We start from the raw sequence: 17,299 nt of genomic DNA, 5'->3' as shown, positions 1-17,299 counted from the left end.
TAAGCTGCTTTGAAATGTAGATGAAATGCTGTTGTATAAAATCATCACTGATGGGATTACCAAATCACTAATCCAACGCTGACATTTTCTCCTTTCATGATTACAAATTCTCCTTCCACAGCTATAATTACATGCTTTTGTGTTTCCAGGGGACGTTGCAGGCAGTTTAAGTAATTATGGTCATATTTACCTTCATGACACTGAAGGAAAGGCCACCCTGGATGAAAATGTTAGGGAGTATTTCATTGCTGTCCTTAACATCACGGCCATGTTCTCCTTACAAATAAAGATTTTCTGATGGTAAAAACAGATAATAATGAGTGGTTGCCAAGTTTCCTCTCCTCCCGACTGTCATGGAGGATTAAGTATTAAGATGATGAGCTTGGCTATAAATAAAAGAGATTATTTCATTATGAATAAATAAAAAATTGTCCATTTATAACATGAGAAACTACTTCATGCCCACATTAAAAGGGAAAGAAGAAAATTTCAATTTAATTTATTACCTTGAATGGAATGCTAGTCATATTAATTTAGTCTCGGTACCACATAATATAGCAACTCCCTAAAAACAACAATAATGCTTTCCTGATTCTGGAAGTCCATGTGCCACAGGGTACAAAGAAAGAAAAGGAAGCCGCTGGTTTAAAATAGGCCTGGTAAATGACTCAATTACATTAAAATGAACTCTTTTCAGCACCCTTTAGTTCTAAAGGTAAAATTTGGGTTATACTTGAAAAGGATTTAAATTCATGGTACAAGCTAATTTACCTTACATTGTCTGAAATAAAAACACTTAGCTGGAACTTAAAAAATCTCGAACAAATCTCGAACCATATGATCTTACTCATATGTGAGATATAAAACTGAAAGCAACAAATGAACCAACAAGAAAAACAAACAAAAACTCATAGACACAGGCAACAGTATGATGGTGACCAGTGGGAAAGGGGTTGGGGGGAGGAGTTGTAAAGGGTAAACAAAGGAGGTCAAATATATGGTGGCAGAGGAAGATTTGACTTTGTGTGGTGGGCACACAATGCAATATACAGATGATGTATCAGAAAATTATACACTTGAAACCTATATAATTTTCTTAACCAAAGTCACCCTATAAATTAAGTTTTAAAAATTTGAGGGAGGGTTGGGGGCTGGGTGAAAAACGTGAGAGAAAAACAATCCCATAGACACAGACAACAGTATGGTTATTACCAGAGGAAAAGGAGGGATAAATGGTGGTGAAAGGAGACTTGACTTTCGGTGGTGAATATACAATACAATATACAGATGATGTATTGTAGAATTGTACACCCAAAACCTATAATTTTATTAAACAATGTCATCCCAATAAATTCAATAAAAATGAAAAAAGAAAAATCATTTGAAGTTGTCTCTCAATGGCAGGATTCAGTAACTTTTCCACATCACATTTATGCCTGCACTTCTCCCCCAAATACTTCTTACCCCTCCACTCTTAAATGAGGTACTGAATGGATTGATCTGAAATCGCCCACAGGTAAACAAATTATATTTTTTTAATATTTATTATTGATTTCAGAGAGAGAGAGGAAGAGAGAGCTAGAAACATCAATGATGAGAGAAAATCATCAGCTGCCTCCTGCAGGCCCCACACTGGGGATGGAGCCCACAACCCTGGGGCATGTGCCCTGAGCAAGAATCTAACTGTGATCTCCTGGTTCATAGCTCGAGGCTCAACCACTGAGCCATGCCAGCCAGGCTAAGTGAATTCTCTTTAAGAGAATCACTTAACAGTAAGCATAGTGATTGGTACATGCCTTGTAAAGGTCTGTATAAGAATTTCTTTAGAAATTAGAGATTCATATAGCTGTGCTTTTCCTAAGAAACATGAATGCAATTTGCTTTTAAAAAGATACAAATATAGGATTTCATAAGTATAAAACACGTAAGTAGTATGAGATATGACGTGTAAAATAAATAAGATACTTATTTTTTTATAGTTGGGATTTCCTACTTACTTATATTTTCCCAATAATGAATATTTTCTTCTCTATACTTTTTCTTTATTCATAAGTAAACTATGTTCTTTTTTTTTCTTTTTTTTAAATATATTTTATTGATTTTTTTACAGAGAGGAAGGGAGAGAGAGGGAGAGAGTTAGAAACATCGATGAGAGAGAAACATCGATCAGCTGCCTCCTGCACACCTCCCACTGGGGATGTGCCCGCAACCCAGGTACATGCCCTTGACTGGAATCGAAGCTGGGACCCCCGAGTCCGCAGGCCGACGCTCTATCCACTGAGCCAAACCGGTTTCGGCTAAACTATGTTCTTATAAGATGTCTCAAATAAGTTTTGAATTAGGCAGGGCATATAGTAAATAAAATAAACACTGGGGCACATTTATTATCATATGCCTGCTACTCCTCTTCCTGCACTTGAACTTACTCTTGAATCACAGAACTTAAACAATTAAAACAATTTCAGTGTGCATCCCCAAAACACTGTGCTCCCCGGAAGGAGAATTTGTGAAAAGTTATCCATTTATTCAAGTCAATGGCCCTGTGTATACCCATATTATTTTTTATGATTCATATAGGAAATGAACGCCTCATTATTCTTTCATCTCCTGTAGCCACACGAATAATCGAGTAATTGAAAGGCTGAAATTTAAGAAGTCTCTCTGGGACTATTTATTCCCCTACACCTCAACCTTTTTTTTTTTTTTTTTTAATAATGGGATCCCAGCCAAGAGAAGTGTTCTTGAATATAAAAAGAAAAAATCCAAAGACAATCTTCCCTTGGGATTTATTTACATCATCACTGAGGTCCTGCTTATTCCAAACCTAATTTGCAAATACACAAATATTTTTAAATAAATAGAAATAATTTTTTAGAACACTGAAGTAATAAAATAAGCTTTATTCTGCATTTTAAAAGTAGGGTTTAAACAACTAATATGAGTGGCATTCCAGAAATGATTATTACTTAATTAATATGTGTTTATATTATATTTTTCAAAACTCCTTAGGACCTTTTATCCCCTTTTTTTCACAGTTAACAGCTGCCATGATAGAAGCCATAATTCACATGCCAAAAATGATCAGCTTAAAGTTTCCATGGTTATGGAACACAGATTGTTTTCTACAATTTCAATCAGATTTCAAAAGTATATAATTTTCTCCACACAAGAATTTCTCATTGGCCTATTTTTTGTTTCAAAAATTAACTATCAGTACACATCAATGACACCTCTATGTTTGTACCTTATACAGAGGGCAAAAGTAGGCTACAGTTGTAATACAAATACATAATACAATAATTAATAAATAATAACTCAAGATTAAACTATGTTTCGCATACTCATATCTGTAAGCCTACTTTTGCCAACCCCTTTATATACCCTAAGTCCTATCAAGTCCCAGAAATATTATCAATGAGAGTTTTCACATCTCCCAATAAAGAAAAGATAAAGAAGTGAGTATGTGTTCCAATTTCCTGGTAAGTATTAAACCCAATATAAAGACTTTTTTAAAGAAATCAAATTTAGAATTACCTGGACATTACCACAAATAATATTCCTAACACATACATGTTTAACCTGAAATTTTTCTAACACATATTAAATATTAAAGAAAACTACAGAACTTAATTGGTAAGTAAAAGAGACAACACCGACAATAATTCTGAGTGAGAAGATTATAAGATTAAAAATCAAGTGTTCTCATTTTATCTTGTAGATATAAAATAGCAATCAGAATTAAAACAGAACTTTTATTAGAAGTAGAAAATATATTCTACAGAAATAAGCATGAAAATATAATATTCTCTGTGCTACCTCATATCAGTATTCACCTTTTTTTTAATGGTTTTTATCACATTATAAAATAAATACCTTTTTACATGTTTTTTAACCTGGCAAAATTTTGATTACCAGGATGGAAAAGTGGGTAATTTCTGTATCTGCTTTTTTATCACATTGTAGAAGCTCGATGATTTTGGAAAAGAAGAGCTGAATCTACTAGATTTTTAAACATATCACAAAGCATTAATCATTTATATAAAGCAGTAGTATCAAATTTGTAGTAGATTGATAAATAAGAATAGAATGACCGGTAAAATTTTGTCTTTCATTTACTTACTGTACTAATTATCACACTATTCTTAGTCTTTTCTGAATTTAAATGCCCAGGTAAGTGCTACATAGTACTACATTTCAGAAATTGTATATTTCTTTCAGAGGAATTAATTTTGATCATTTGTTCATCTGAGGGAAAATGGAGCAAACTTTATATCATACTTTATAATTATAATACTAATATCTCCTCTCTATCTGTGTATATATGTATAAATATGTATGTATAATATATATAATTTAGCTCATAGAAATTAGCAAAAAAATAAAATTGAGTATTTTTGAAAGAACGATAGCTTTCTAAACCTTGTCAATAAAATAAGCAAAAAAGTATAAATTTGTTTAACAGATTAATCTTTAATACTAAGAAAAGTAATAGTCATGGTATAAGGAAAACAACATGTTCCAGAAATACATTTGTCAAATACAGGAGATAAAAGTTGATTTCTATGTTACAAAGATGGGATAAACAATCTGACAGAAAAACCTAAAATCCCAAAGAAACAAAAAGCAATAACAAGGGTATGCACAGGGGAAATCAAATTATTAAGCATACAAAGGATAAAAAAGAACATTCAAGCATTTTTATCTATCAAAGCAACACAAATTAAAGGAACACTGAAGTACCTTACTTTTAACCAATACATGCAACAATTCTGGAAAATAATATCCAACACTGTCCAGATTCTTGGAAAAATAAAACTGATAAAGCCATACATTATTGTTGGCAATTTTCATTGCAAAGCAAATTGACAACATAGTTCAAAGGCTATTTTTAAAATATATTGTTTGACCCATAAAAATATTGAAAACCTTTAGCCTAATGTTAAAGGCCAAAAAATTTAAACTGAGTCAATAACTGCCAAAAAAAAAAAGGGGGGGGGGGGTGGGACACAGACCTATTCAAGTAGATGTCTGCGGTGATATAATTTATAAGAGCAAATTATAAATCTAGCTCTTTAAATCAGAGGAATAATTAAATAAACTACCAATTATTCAACAACCGCTCTTGAAAACTGCTCGTTAAAGACTCTCATACATGTAAAGGGCAATATAAATTGAAAATGAGTATGATCTGAAACTGAAAGGAAACAGACATATTGCACAACTTGGTATGCTGAGGCACAGTTTCTTTCTGATTATGCGATTATTTACTCCAAAATTCAAAACTAAAAGGAAAAAACCCATATAAATTATTAGTAGATGATCAAAACTGAGGGATACACGGGAGGATCACATATGAGACCAAAGCTAAAAACAAAACTAATTCCTCTGAAAGAAATTTACAATTCCTGAGATGTAGTACTATATAGCACTTACTCTGGCATTTAAATTGAGGAAAGACTAAGAATAATGGGACAATTAATACAGTAAATAAATGAAAGACAAAAATGCTGATGGAAAGTTCTTTCTCTATGGAAATCAAGAACTAAAGCTGATTTTAAGCTTAAAACAAACAAGCAAACAAAGAAAAACCAGCAGCAAATTAACTGGTCCAAAAGAAACTGGAAAATAGAAAAAGAAATATTATTTTTTTAAAAACTTGCCAGTGGCTATTTTTTTTCCAGTTTTCCCCCAGTCAACCCTCTTCATCCCTGTACCCAGTGATGTCCAACTATGAAAAGTAAGAAGCTTAAAACCAGCATTTGTTGTGAACATTTACCATGTGGATACAAACTTTAGTATTAACTTTAAAAAGGCACATGGATGCAGAGGTTAGGAGGAAAGGGCAGGCTATGTCTTAAGTCTGTATAAAATTATCTGCAAAATATAGTGCTCCTTCTACCCTTAGTTTGATTAATGTAACCAAAATGAGAAAATGCGTTATGCCACCATCAGGGGTATTCACACAACTCCCCCCTGATGGGCCACTGTGTTGGGCACATCTGATGTGCCAGAAAAAAACTAGGAAGTGGTGTGTGGGAGGAAAGCAAATTAAAAGTTGTCAAACATATTTCTTTAGACCTTCAACATAATCTGTTATTCTAATTATTTTCCTGGAATTTATGTAGCCAAGTTAGTTATTATGCAAAATAAATTAAAACTTTTTCTTCACTATTTCTTATGTGATGAAACTGGCATAATCACATAATACCCCATCCACACAAACAAATATACATCATATTATGGGGTATTATGCCCCTGGGTGGTATATTATCCTACATTTCTCCAAAATACCCAACTATTGTATGCTTACTGAGGTCTGTCAATAACAGGAGGGTTACTTCCTCAATATTTCCCTTCTAATCTGAGCAACTGTGAGTACAGGACAATTGCAGTACCCAAACCAGTCCCAATATATACAATATTACAGTTTGGTGAAAACAATATATACAGTTTGGCAGTCATAAATAAATTGCCTAAAATCATTAAATAATTTCACACAGACAACCAAAGAGCCCAAATCATACAAAATTAAGGCTCACAATCTTTTGATGCACAGTTCGCCTCTGAAAATGCAAGCCAGCCCACCTCAGAAAAAAACTTTCTAGTGCAGGTTTTCCTAAATAGTAGTGTCCTAAGAAAAACACTTTTAAATACAGATGATCCGTGAACCTAATTAGGAATGTGAAGACTATTGAACAGCTAACATGTTAAAGCACATATGATATTTCAGATACTGTTCTGAAGTACTTTACATGTGTTCGAAACGTACTTTTTAAGGTTCATACCATTGATTATTCTGCCCATTAATTGTACAGGTGAGTAAACTGAAAGAGAGAGACTCTGAAAGTCAGTGTTGGAACTGAGTTGCAGCCCAGGTGCATAGCCCTGGAGCCCATAGTCTCCACCACTGCCTAGGTGCCAACCAATGTGGACTGTGCCTACCACTGTGCTATTTTCTGTGTGCCATCTCTTAGTTTCCACTGAAACAGATAGTGACACTAAGCAAACACATTATGATGTTTGACAAGATGTCAGCTAAACCACGTCAGAAACAATTCATCTTAAAGATGATGATTTCGTTTCCAAGACTGGTATTGGAACATCTTAAATCTTAACATCTTAAAACATAAAATCTTAAGTCTACTCATCAGCAATTCTGTATCTTTTTATCGAAATGGTCTTGAGCCTACTAAAAGGAAGCAAACGCCTAGTAACCATGAGAATAGCAGGAGTATCCAGAACATTCAAATATTAAATTACTTTTCATTTACCTCTTAGCTAAGTACAAGTATCTGCACACAGGTACAACATGCTCCACAAGGCAAAAAATCCTAAGGGGAAAAAAATCCTTTAATAGGAATAAAACTATTAAGTGTTTTCTGAACTGTCATAGGTAATTATCTTAAAGGCTTAAATTCAGAAGGTAAAGAAATAAGATAATTTTAAAATGTCTGGGGGGAGAGGGGGAGATCTAGTAGAAACCTACCTACATAAAACTAAAAATCAACTGAAAGTTCCAAGAGAGTTCTGTGACATGAAATTTTACTTAATTCCACTAGCCCAGAGGAAAACAAAAGCAAAACAAACATAAGATCATTCGAATCTGCCTATGAATAACTGGGAATATATTTATTAAAATATAATGGTGGGTGCTGGTACGGGTCTAGAGTTTAAACAAAATGGTAAATAGAAAGATGAAAGTCTTCCCCAGCTTTCTCTTCTTAAACATCCTATATAATAAAAGGCTAATATGCAAATCAACTGAACGGCTGAACAACAGGTCCCTATGACGCACACTGACCACCAGGGGGCAGACCCTCAATGTAGGAGCTGTCCCCTGGTGGTCAGTGTGCTCCCACACTGCTCAGCCAGAAGCTGGGGCTCACGGCTGAGGAGCACAGCGGCAGTGGCGGGAGCCTCACCCGCCTCCGCGGCAGCGCTAAGGATGTCCAACTGACAGCTTAGGCCCACTCCCCATGGGGATGTCCCCCAAGGGCTCCCGGACTGCGAGAGGGCACAGGCCAGGCTGAGGGATCCTCCGAGTGCATGAATTTCATGCACCAGGCCTCTAGTGTTCGAAGAAGAGAAAGTGGAGAAGTTATTCGTTTCCCATAAGTATGAAGTAGTCATATGTATAAGGTGGCAACTCATTACCAGGGGCTTAATGCTTATTTATTATCCTCAATGATAAATAATCAGTTCCCTAGACTGACTGTACTACCCTTCCTCTTTTTACTCTATTTAGGAGAATAATGAGAAAATTACTCATCTTTCAGGGAAAAAATTGTAAATTCCATTGATGTCAGCATGCCTGAGGAAAAAGCGGGGGGGGGGGGGCGAAGAAAAGACAAAGATACTCACAAAAAGGTGAGCTACTTGAAAGGAACTGCTTCCTGTGGGTGGGGCAGGGCTTCTGTGATTGGTCAGAGTCCTGGCAGAAGGTCCTGGGGTCTCAGAAGCACTGGTCTGAGGATCACCCTCCATGGAAGTTGGGTGGAAACCTGCAGTCCCACACTTCTCCACTTATAACTGGGTTGAGACAAGAGAAAAATTCTGCAATATCCTAAATGATATTATAGAGAGCCAGAGAGTGGGAGAAAGAGACAAGAGTAGTTCATGGGAGGATGCGGGGGAGGGTTCGGGGGAGGGATAACAATAGCCTGCTCACACTCCTGAATGTAAGCTGGAGCTATCAATCAACTTCTACAGTGTCCACCAGATGCCCCCACATCCCACAAATCCATGAACTTTCAGGCTTATTGCCTGTAACCAATCAAAAGTAGTACATATTTCTTCTGTATGTACTTTGCACCTATCGTAGAACTGTCCCTAGTTCAATTTGTCCTGCCTACCCCGTTCTCTGTAGCCAAGGTAAATTCTTACAAAACATTCTTCTCTAAAATGTAATGTATGAAAGAGCCTGTCATCCCCAGGATGACAGGCGTGTTGTCTTCTCCACCCAGCACTGCTGCTGGTGGCTCAGGCTGCGAGCCCCAGGATCTGGTCCTCTTCTGGCTAGCATTTGGCTCAATAAAGCCCTTCTCGGAGAAAAGCTTGGGCCATGGAAGTTGTTTTAACAGTGGCTAAGTTTAATAGTGGGTTGGGGGAGGAAGCCAGGTTCAGCCTTGGATTCACTATATATTCTAAACCTCAACATTATTTGTAATAAAGCAGTTATGTTGAGCCCTTTCTGTGTCCTGTATTTAGTTCTTTGCAGCTAAGAACAAGAGAACAGAGTAGTACATAAAAGTCTGGAATCCCAACAAATATAAAGCAATTAAAGGTTGGCTGTTTTTCCAAATTAATATGAGGTATGAAAAGCTAAATTTAAAAGGGATTAAGGAAACTACCTAAATATACAAAATCTGATGCAAGAAATGGGGAGAAAAGGTAGAGAGATTTAAGAAGTCCTGGGAGCTTCTACGGACCAGCTCCCTTGCAAGTTGGTCAGACGTTCAGCCTAACAGTGCCATGGCTTTCTGGGCCAACTAAGAACTGGGCATGGACCCCTTCTATGTAAAATGAGAAGACTAAGCCTAGCTGGTGTGGCTCAGTGGTTTTTGCATTGATCCAGGAATCAAGAGGTCATTGGCTTGATTCCTGGTCAGGGCACATACCCCGGTTGTGGGCTGGATCCTCAGTAGGGGGCATGCAGGAGACGGCCAATCAATGATGTTTCGCTCTTATCTATGTTTCTATCTCTTTATCCCTCTCCCTTCTCCCTTTCTCTCTCTCTAAAAAAAATCAACAAAAACATATTTTTAAAAAAATAAAATGACACTGAATCAAATCATCTGTAGAGCACCTACAGGCACCAACACTCTATGGTGCTATAACCAAAATCAACTACCTTTGGCAGCACCTTTAAAGTGAAAAATAAAAACCCACATCAGTCCCACATCACAAGACTGGAGTCAGCCAAGAGCCAGAGCAATCTCTCTTCAATAAAGAAAAAAAAAAGAAGAAAGCTGTTGACCTGCAATAGCTTTAGAAACTGCTGAGGAGGGGAAAAATTATAATAAGGAATTAAAATAGAACACTGACCTCTGTGACAAGATCGGATATAAGAAGAATAAGCACTGGGCTAAAGGAGAAGTAGTCTCTCCCTGTATTATTTTTAAAGTAGGCATGTCCTTGGAAATATTTTTTAAATATTGAATCTTTAATTGTCCAATGATGTTAGCTCACTACAAAACCCAATAAATCCCAAATTAGCTTGCAGATGAATTATGGCATGTAGGGCATTTCCAGAATCCAATGTGATCCTATAGATGGGATGAGCCAAAGTCCTCAGAAAATGCCAAGAAACATTTGAGCCAGGCCAAATAGTGCTGACACATGACATGGAACTCACAAGACACAGCTTTTTGAGTGCAGTTTTCCAGAGATCTAGCCAAGACCCAGAGATTATTAAAAAAAAAAAAAAAAAAAAAAAAAAAAAAAAAAAAAAAAGCTCTGAAACCCAAAATAGTTCCAAACAAAAGTTTGCATTAGAAGAAAATTTTGCATGGAAAGTTATCATTCACAACCAGTGGATTCAGTTGCTGATCCCATTACAGCAGAGGCTCTTCATTTTTCCTGGAAGTTCTTTATAAATTACAGGTAACCACAGTCTGAGCAGAACTAGAACTTCTGTGTATTATTAAACAAGTCAATTGTTTCAATGAGATAAGTACATTACTTCCACCAGGCAGATAATTGCTTCCTTGTGCAATTGCATTACATTTGTGTATCCAGGTATAAAATGTTACAAATGGAAAATTACTGGAAGCAAAGCAGTCATTAGTGTGACTTACAAGTGGAACAAAGTTGTCCCAAAAGTTTTACTAATGCTTCTGTATGTTCCTGAATATGTAGATCTTATTTTTAAGACTATTATATATTTGATTGAAAAGCAAATAGTAAAAGCAGATGCTTGTGCCTATACCCAATACAAACAGAACTAAGACAATTGGCTAAATGACTTGGATATAAATATGCATGAAAACAAAGTTATTTCAAAGATAAATTATTGGCCTTCAAAGAAATCCATACATTGGAGGTCTGTGGGAAGTAATCATAAATAATGTTAAAGTATTGCTATTGGAAATAAATAAAACTTTTAGGTTTTACTTTGTATGTAGAGGAATTGATCCAGGAAAGAACATCTCTGATTACTGCTGTGACAATGTTTACTCCCTGAGAGAATTCTTAACTGTTAATCGGGCCCAATTAAGGAGCCCACAGTAAATACAGGAGACACTGAATGGCACAAAGAGCAGCATCAGCACTTTGTGAGTTCAAGGCAGGAGATTATTTCCAGATGGAAGGTGCACACTGCAGACGGTCACTGAGCAAGAACGACCAGTGTTCCTGCAAACCAGAAAGTGAGAAGGCAGACAGAATGATAAATAATATCTAACACACAGAGTGTATCCTAAGGGCACAGTAAGTTCCATTTTAAAATGCTAGAGTTTAATGCTAGTACTTTAGTGGATTAAAGTTTATGACAACTTTTGGATAGTTTCTATGTCAAATATATCAAACATACATGTTGTACATTCTTAAAATAGAGAAGTCATAATTTTTCCAAACTATCTTTAGAAATTCACCATATTTCAAGTTGTACAGTTGGAAAAAAAATTGTTAAAGGCACATAGACAGTTTATTTTTTTATTTTTCAATTACAGTTTGTATTCAATATTATTTTCATTGATAATCATACACTTTACAAAGTGCCCCCTCCCTATATTTCAAGTGCTCACCTGGTGCCACACATACTTATTACAATATTATTGACTACATTCCCCCTGCTGTACCTTCGATCCCTGTGACTGTTTTGTAACTACCAATTTGAAGATTGCAATTTAAACATCACACAATCAAATGCCCAAACTGATATTAGATATGTCTTAGATATATTTTCTGTTCTATGAAGGCCTTCCACTGACTGGATGAGACCCACCCACTTTATGGAGTTCAATCTGCTTTCCTTAGGCTACAGATTTAAATGTTAATCTCATCTTAAAAATCACACACAGAAAGAATTTCTGACCAAATATTTTGGCATCAGGAGGCCCGAACTGACACAGAAAATTAACCATCAAAGGGTGGTTTTACTTTTCAAAAGTTTCACACTCTCTTCCATTCTCATTCCCACACTATGATCTCCATTCAGGTCCTTATGATCTCTGACTGATTTTCAGCAAAAGTATGCAAACCGCCCCCCTCCCCTCATCCTTTAGTTCAGGTATTGCTGCGTATGTTGTGGTTACATTTATTTTCAGAATTTTTTTTTATCATTTATGTTCTATTCCACAACTCACAATTACTCTCAACTGACCCATCTTTTTTCCTTATAATATATTACTTTATATAACACAGCCTTCTTTGGCATACTGACTTTTTTTTCCATCACTCTCCTAATTTGGAATTTATAACTGGCCAATAGCTTAAATACCTTCTTCACTCACCAACCCCCATTCTCTCCTCCACATACTCCCCTTCTCTGGAAGGCACTGTGCACTCACTCTTCTTTGCCCACCCCAATCCCATCTACCTGCTAAGGTTTGTCTCTACCTTCAAATCTTTTCAGAAGTTTTCCTAATTCTCCAAACAGTATAAATATTTTCATTTTCTAACCCTCATATGCATTTAAGCTAAACAAAACCACTGCTCCTCTAAGCCACTCTATCTTGTTCTCTAATTTATTTCTATTGCACATTCCTTCCCTGGTTCCCAATCTCTCACCCTATTGCCTTCAAATACACACTTTCTACTTATTTTGGGCTGAAAATCTTTGACTGTGATATTCCAAGCACTGTGTAAGACAATGGACATACAAGGAGATGCTACTCTCAAGAACCTTACAGTGTGATAAGAGAGACAGACCATTTTTCAAATTATGCAGCAATTGCATGCATAACAAGACACTAAGGAAAGGCAGGGCCTATAACAAAAGGAACTAAGCTGTGTCCTAATAGAATGAGGTGTTAGGGGATACATTTAGTAGCAGGAGGAGAGGAAAAGATATTTCAAGTACTGAGAGTGAGTGTAAAGAAATAGAGACAATGATGAATATATACAGAAAGAAGAGATGAAGAATATATTTATATAGTATGCTGAGAGACATTTACCACAATGGCAAACATAATGGGGTAAAGAATCAGAACTCAGACGCAGGATGGCTGAAAAACAAGAGATTTAATTCTGCAGTAAAATCATTGAGTAATAGGTACAGAGACCCAGAGGCAAAAGGTCTGTAATTCTGGGAGTGCTAAGTCACAACCTGAATGGGGCTGAGGAGAAGCAGGCATGGCCGGAGATGGAGCCAAGCTACTTCTAACCAAGGGAGTTGGAAGTCCCTAAAATATAGTTATAATGTTGTTTCTCCCTTATTCGTGATCATAAAGAACAAAGATTTTTCATAAATTATTTGGTGACAAATTTAAGCTCATCTGGTAACAAAAACTGGCCTAAACAGGCATGATGCTCTTTATTCTTTATCTCATCTGGCATTAATATCAATGAATTCCACTGTAGAAGTATTAATTTTGATTAATACTTATATTCCCCCCTTCCTTACACAAGACCTGTCTCAGATCTCATTAAAGGTGACATGACATGTGACATAGGGTATATGCTTCATACTACCTTTTTAAAATATGAGAAATTCTCAATCATAAATCACACACATCCCCTAGGGTTTTGAGTAAGAGTCTATGAACCTTAGATTTTGAGGTTCCACAGAATCAGTCAGATATACTATTATCCTAAAAGGGGCTTACTGTCCAAAAAAGGTTTCAGAGTTCATGGAAGACCCACTTAGAATTGTTTTGTTAAATGAAGAAGTTTTCAGTACCACACACATTCAATTATTATTAACCACATTTGCAATCAGTGGCAAAGTTTATTTTACTTAAATAAAACTAGTTAAAACAAAAATAAATTGCCAATCATTGAACCCATAAGTCATCAACCCTTTTCCTTCCCTTATAATGCAAAGAATACCAGAGAAAATAATTGTCAAACAACATTCTCTTTGCCTCCTATAACCTTAATAGATAGTTTCCTGGAATTGTCTATTCAGAGAGAAAATTAATTTCCATACACAGCTGGAAATACCACATTGGCAAGCGAGGAAAACATCCAACTCCAGAAGATTAAATAAAAAGTGGAGGAACTATAAAGACTCGACAAAATAGAACTTGCTCAGTAAGATGTTCCTATGAAAGCAGCTCTCTGCCTGTTTATTTAATGTATGAATACATCTTTTAAAGTGAAGTAGCTGTAATTAAGGAAGATCTGCATCCAGAGAAAATATCATTCAAGCCCTAGCTGGTTTGGCTCAGTGGAGAGAGCACTGGCTTGCAGACTGAAGGGTCCCAGGTTCGATTCCAGTCAAGGGCACATGCCTGGGTTGTGGGCTCAATCCTCAGTGTGGGGTGTGCAGGAGGCAGCTGATCAATGATTCTCTCTCATCATTGATGTTTTTATTTTTCTCTCCCTCTCCCTGCCTCTCTGAAACCAATAAAAATTTACATATTTATATATATATTATTTATATATATATATTATTCAAGAAGTTTTTCTGGTGCTATATGAAAGAAGAAAAGGTTGGCACTCCCCTGGGCAGAATAAAAGAGGTCCTCAGGCCTACACAACACCTATCGGGTTAAGACTGCCACCTACTTCATGACATCTAACCATGGGTTTGTTTGTTTGTTTCAATTTTAGGATGATGGAAAGGTTCTGGGGAGAAATATTGGTGATAGCTGCACAATACTGTGAATATACAAATGCCATTAAAGTGTCCACTCAAAAAAATGGTTAAAATGGTAAATTTGATGCTAGATATATTTTGCCATGATAGAAAAAGAATTTCAATAATATACAAAAAGCTCTTAAAAACCAATAACAGCATGGAGATGGCTAAAGGAAATATGGGCCAAGGGCATAAACAGACATTCAAAACAGGGGAATAAAATCCAGTAAAAATATGGGGGAAATGTTCAAAACCACTAATCATTAAGAATTCAAGTAAAAATTACTAAACCATGATGTTTCATCTTTCAAATTAGGAAAGATTAAAAAGACTGTGAAGTTGTAAGTACAAATTGGTAGTTACAAAATAGTCACAGCGACGTAAAGTACAGCATAGGGAATACAGTCAATAGTATTCTAATAACTATATATGATGCCTGGTGGGCACTGGAAATTTCAGGGGGGGATCACTTTGTAAAGTATATGATTATCCAACCACAATGCTGTACACCTGAAACTAATGTAAAATAATGTAGAATGCAAACTGCAACTGAAATATAAAATCTTTTAGAAGGTTGAGGATTTTTTTTTTAAATAAGCACTTTCTCTACCCACTAACAAGATCAGGCTCTGTGTCTACATCTCCTCCACTGGCTTGGACCTAATGGATATACCTCTCTACCCTGACAGCCAACAAGAAAAAGCAGGCTCAGGGTGCCATCTGGGGTCTACTTCCTGATGCTGTAACTGCCTCTGGCAACGACTGGTGTGGCCGATAGTCAACTAATGACCAAACTACAGAGAATGGAACACTTTGCACAAACACTTTTAAAAGCAAAAGAAGGAGAGACAGAAAACAGATGCTACCTTTAGGAACTGCCACACAGAAAGGCAAACAAGAAGCAGTGACAATGTGGGAAGGACAACCCCCCCCCCCCCACACACACACACACACACACACAATGGCATCCAGTCAGCTGCCTTGGTCCTGCTGCCTGGATTCTCAGGTTGTCAGAGAAAAATTAAAAAACTCCATGGGCTCTTAGCACAGAACTGACACTGTGTAAATAGCGGCAGGGAGAAAGTCCAATGAAAATCAATGTGTTATGAAAGCAAAGATAAAGAAAAGCATTCTACGTGAACTCGATCATTGCTGACTTCCTCATGAGTGCCAGTCTGAGTTCAAGATATCAGGAACATTTCTAGACAAAGCTTGACAGAGTTCCAAAGTGGCATGCTGTGTTACAAAACGTGGGATTACATCCCCCTTATCTTTGACAAACAACCCCAAGCACTTTGTGCTGCGGTAAATCCTCTGGGGTTTCTCTCACGCACAGTGAGGGATCGCTTTCATCCCCTGGAGACTCAGTCCCCATACAGAAGGAAGTGGCTGGTAAAATACCTGGCACCAAGCTGGAGCTGGATAAATATGTGTTCAGCGGAACTGAAACAAGGAGGAGAAGCTAATGCAGATTACCCGTCTCTGTTGATGGAGTTGACTATGGTTCCAACTTTCCACCTGACTTAACCCGAGGAAAATACCGGCCTTATCGATAGAGAGGCTCTGTTCTTTTCCACTTGGGATCACAAGTACCAACCACCTACCCAGCGTGGTGCTCAAAGGCTTGGTGAAGGTTCAGTTCCCCAGAATCAGCATCTTTGGCCCAATCTCTGCTGGCGAAAATGTAGAAATTTTAAAACATGTAGGGAAACAGAAGATGGACAGCTGATCAAAATGAAGCTCCTCACAGAGGAGAGCTGGTGACAGGTAAGCCGCCTCAAGGAGACCCACTCAAATAAAGTAGGAGTCAACCTCTTCCAGCGCCCTCCTCTGAAAAGGATGCTAGAACTCAATCAGTGCTTTCAAGCTTCTTCAATATCTACTCACACACATGAAAGACATGTCACATTAAATGAATATTTATTCATACATATAAACCTGCCTATCTATATAAACTCAACATCAGTTACACCTATTAATCATATTAATACTTAATTTTACAACGTGTGTGTACTCTGGTATGTTGTGATATGGCTTATTCTAGTCTGTTGTTTGACTGCCACCTACTAAATTGATGTCATGGATAACTAATAGTTCATGATAGGCAGTTTGCAGAACACTGGACTAGATTTTTTTCTTTCCAGTTCATTTTTAAAAAATCATGATTTTATTACAAAGCAACCTAAAAACATCCAGCACTCCTAAATAAATACTAGATCCTCCATGACCTTCCCAGCGCTAATTCCTGAGTGAAATTATATATCCCCTGTGATATCTTTGCCTTCCCTTCTTCCTCACAGTAAATACCTATGATCCTTTCCACTCAACAGGCTTTCAAAATGATTTTCCCAGGCTGCATGACTAAGCCAAACTAGACAGTAGAAGTGAGCACACGGAATTGTGAAAAAGTTAAACATCTACCAAAGAAACTCCCTTTAATGCACAATCAAGTCCATTTGAATACGTGTCAACTATCAGGCACTAGCTACGCAGAAGTCAACATGATATTCGTGCAGCAGCAGCGAACCACATAAACCTTGATTTTAAATAAATGAG

At 36.7% G+C, this 17,299-nt stretch overlaps 1 protein-coding gene and 1 non-coding gene across 3 annotated transcripts in view; one reads left to right on the top strand and one right to left on the bottom strand.

Moving 5' to 3' along the window:
- The window catches only part of HDAC9 (histone deacetylase 9), an 841,916-nt gene that overhangs the window by 726,797 nt on the left and 97,820 nt on the right, over positions 1 to 17,299 (bottom strand). The gene's annotated exons all lie outside the window — the stretch shown is intronic.
- Positions 14,573 to 14,696, top strand: LOC132211629 (U6atac minor spliceosomal RNA). Its single transcript, XR_009447528.1, has one exon. It is a non-coding gene; the product is annotated as a U6atac minor spliceosomal RNA (small nuclear RNA).

The sequence above is a fragment of the Myotis daubentonii genome, chromosome 10, assembly GCF_963259705.1.
Source record: "Myotis daubentonii chromosome 10, mMyoDau2.1, whole genome shotgun sequence".
NCBI lineage: Eukaryota > Metazoa > Chordata > Mammalia > Chiroptera > Vespertilionidae > Myotis > Myotis daubentonii.
Note: the sequence above shows the minus strand (reverse complement) of the source record. Positions and strands in the feature narration are given on the sequence as shown.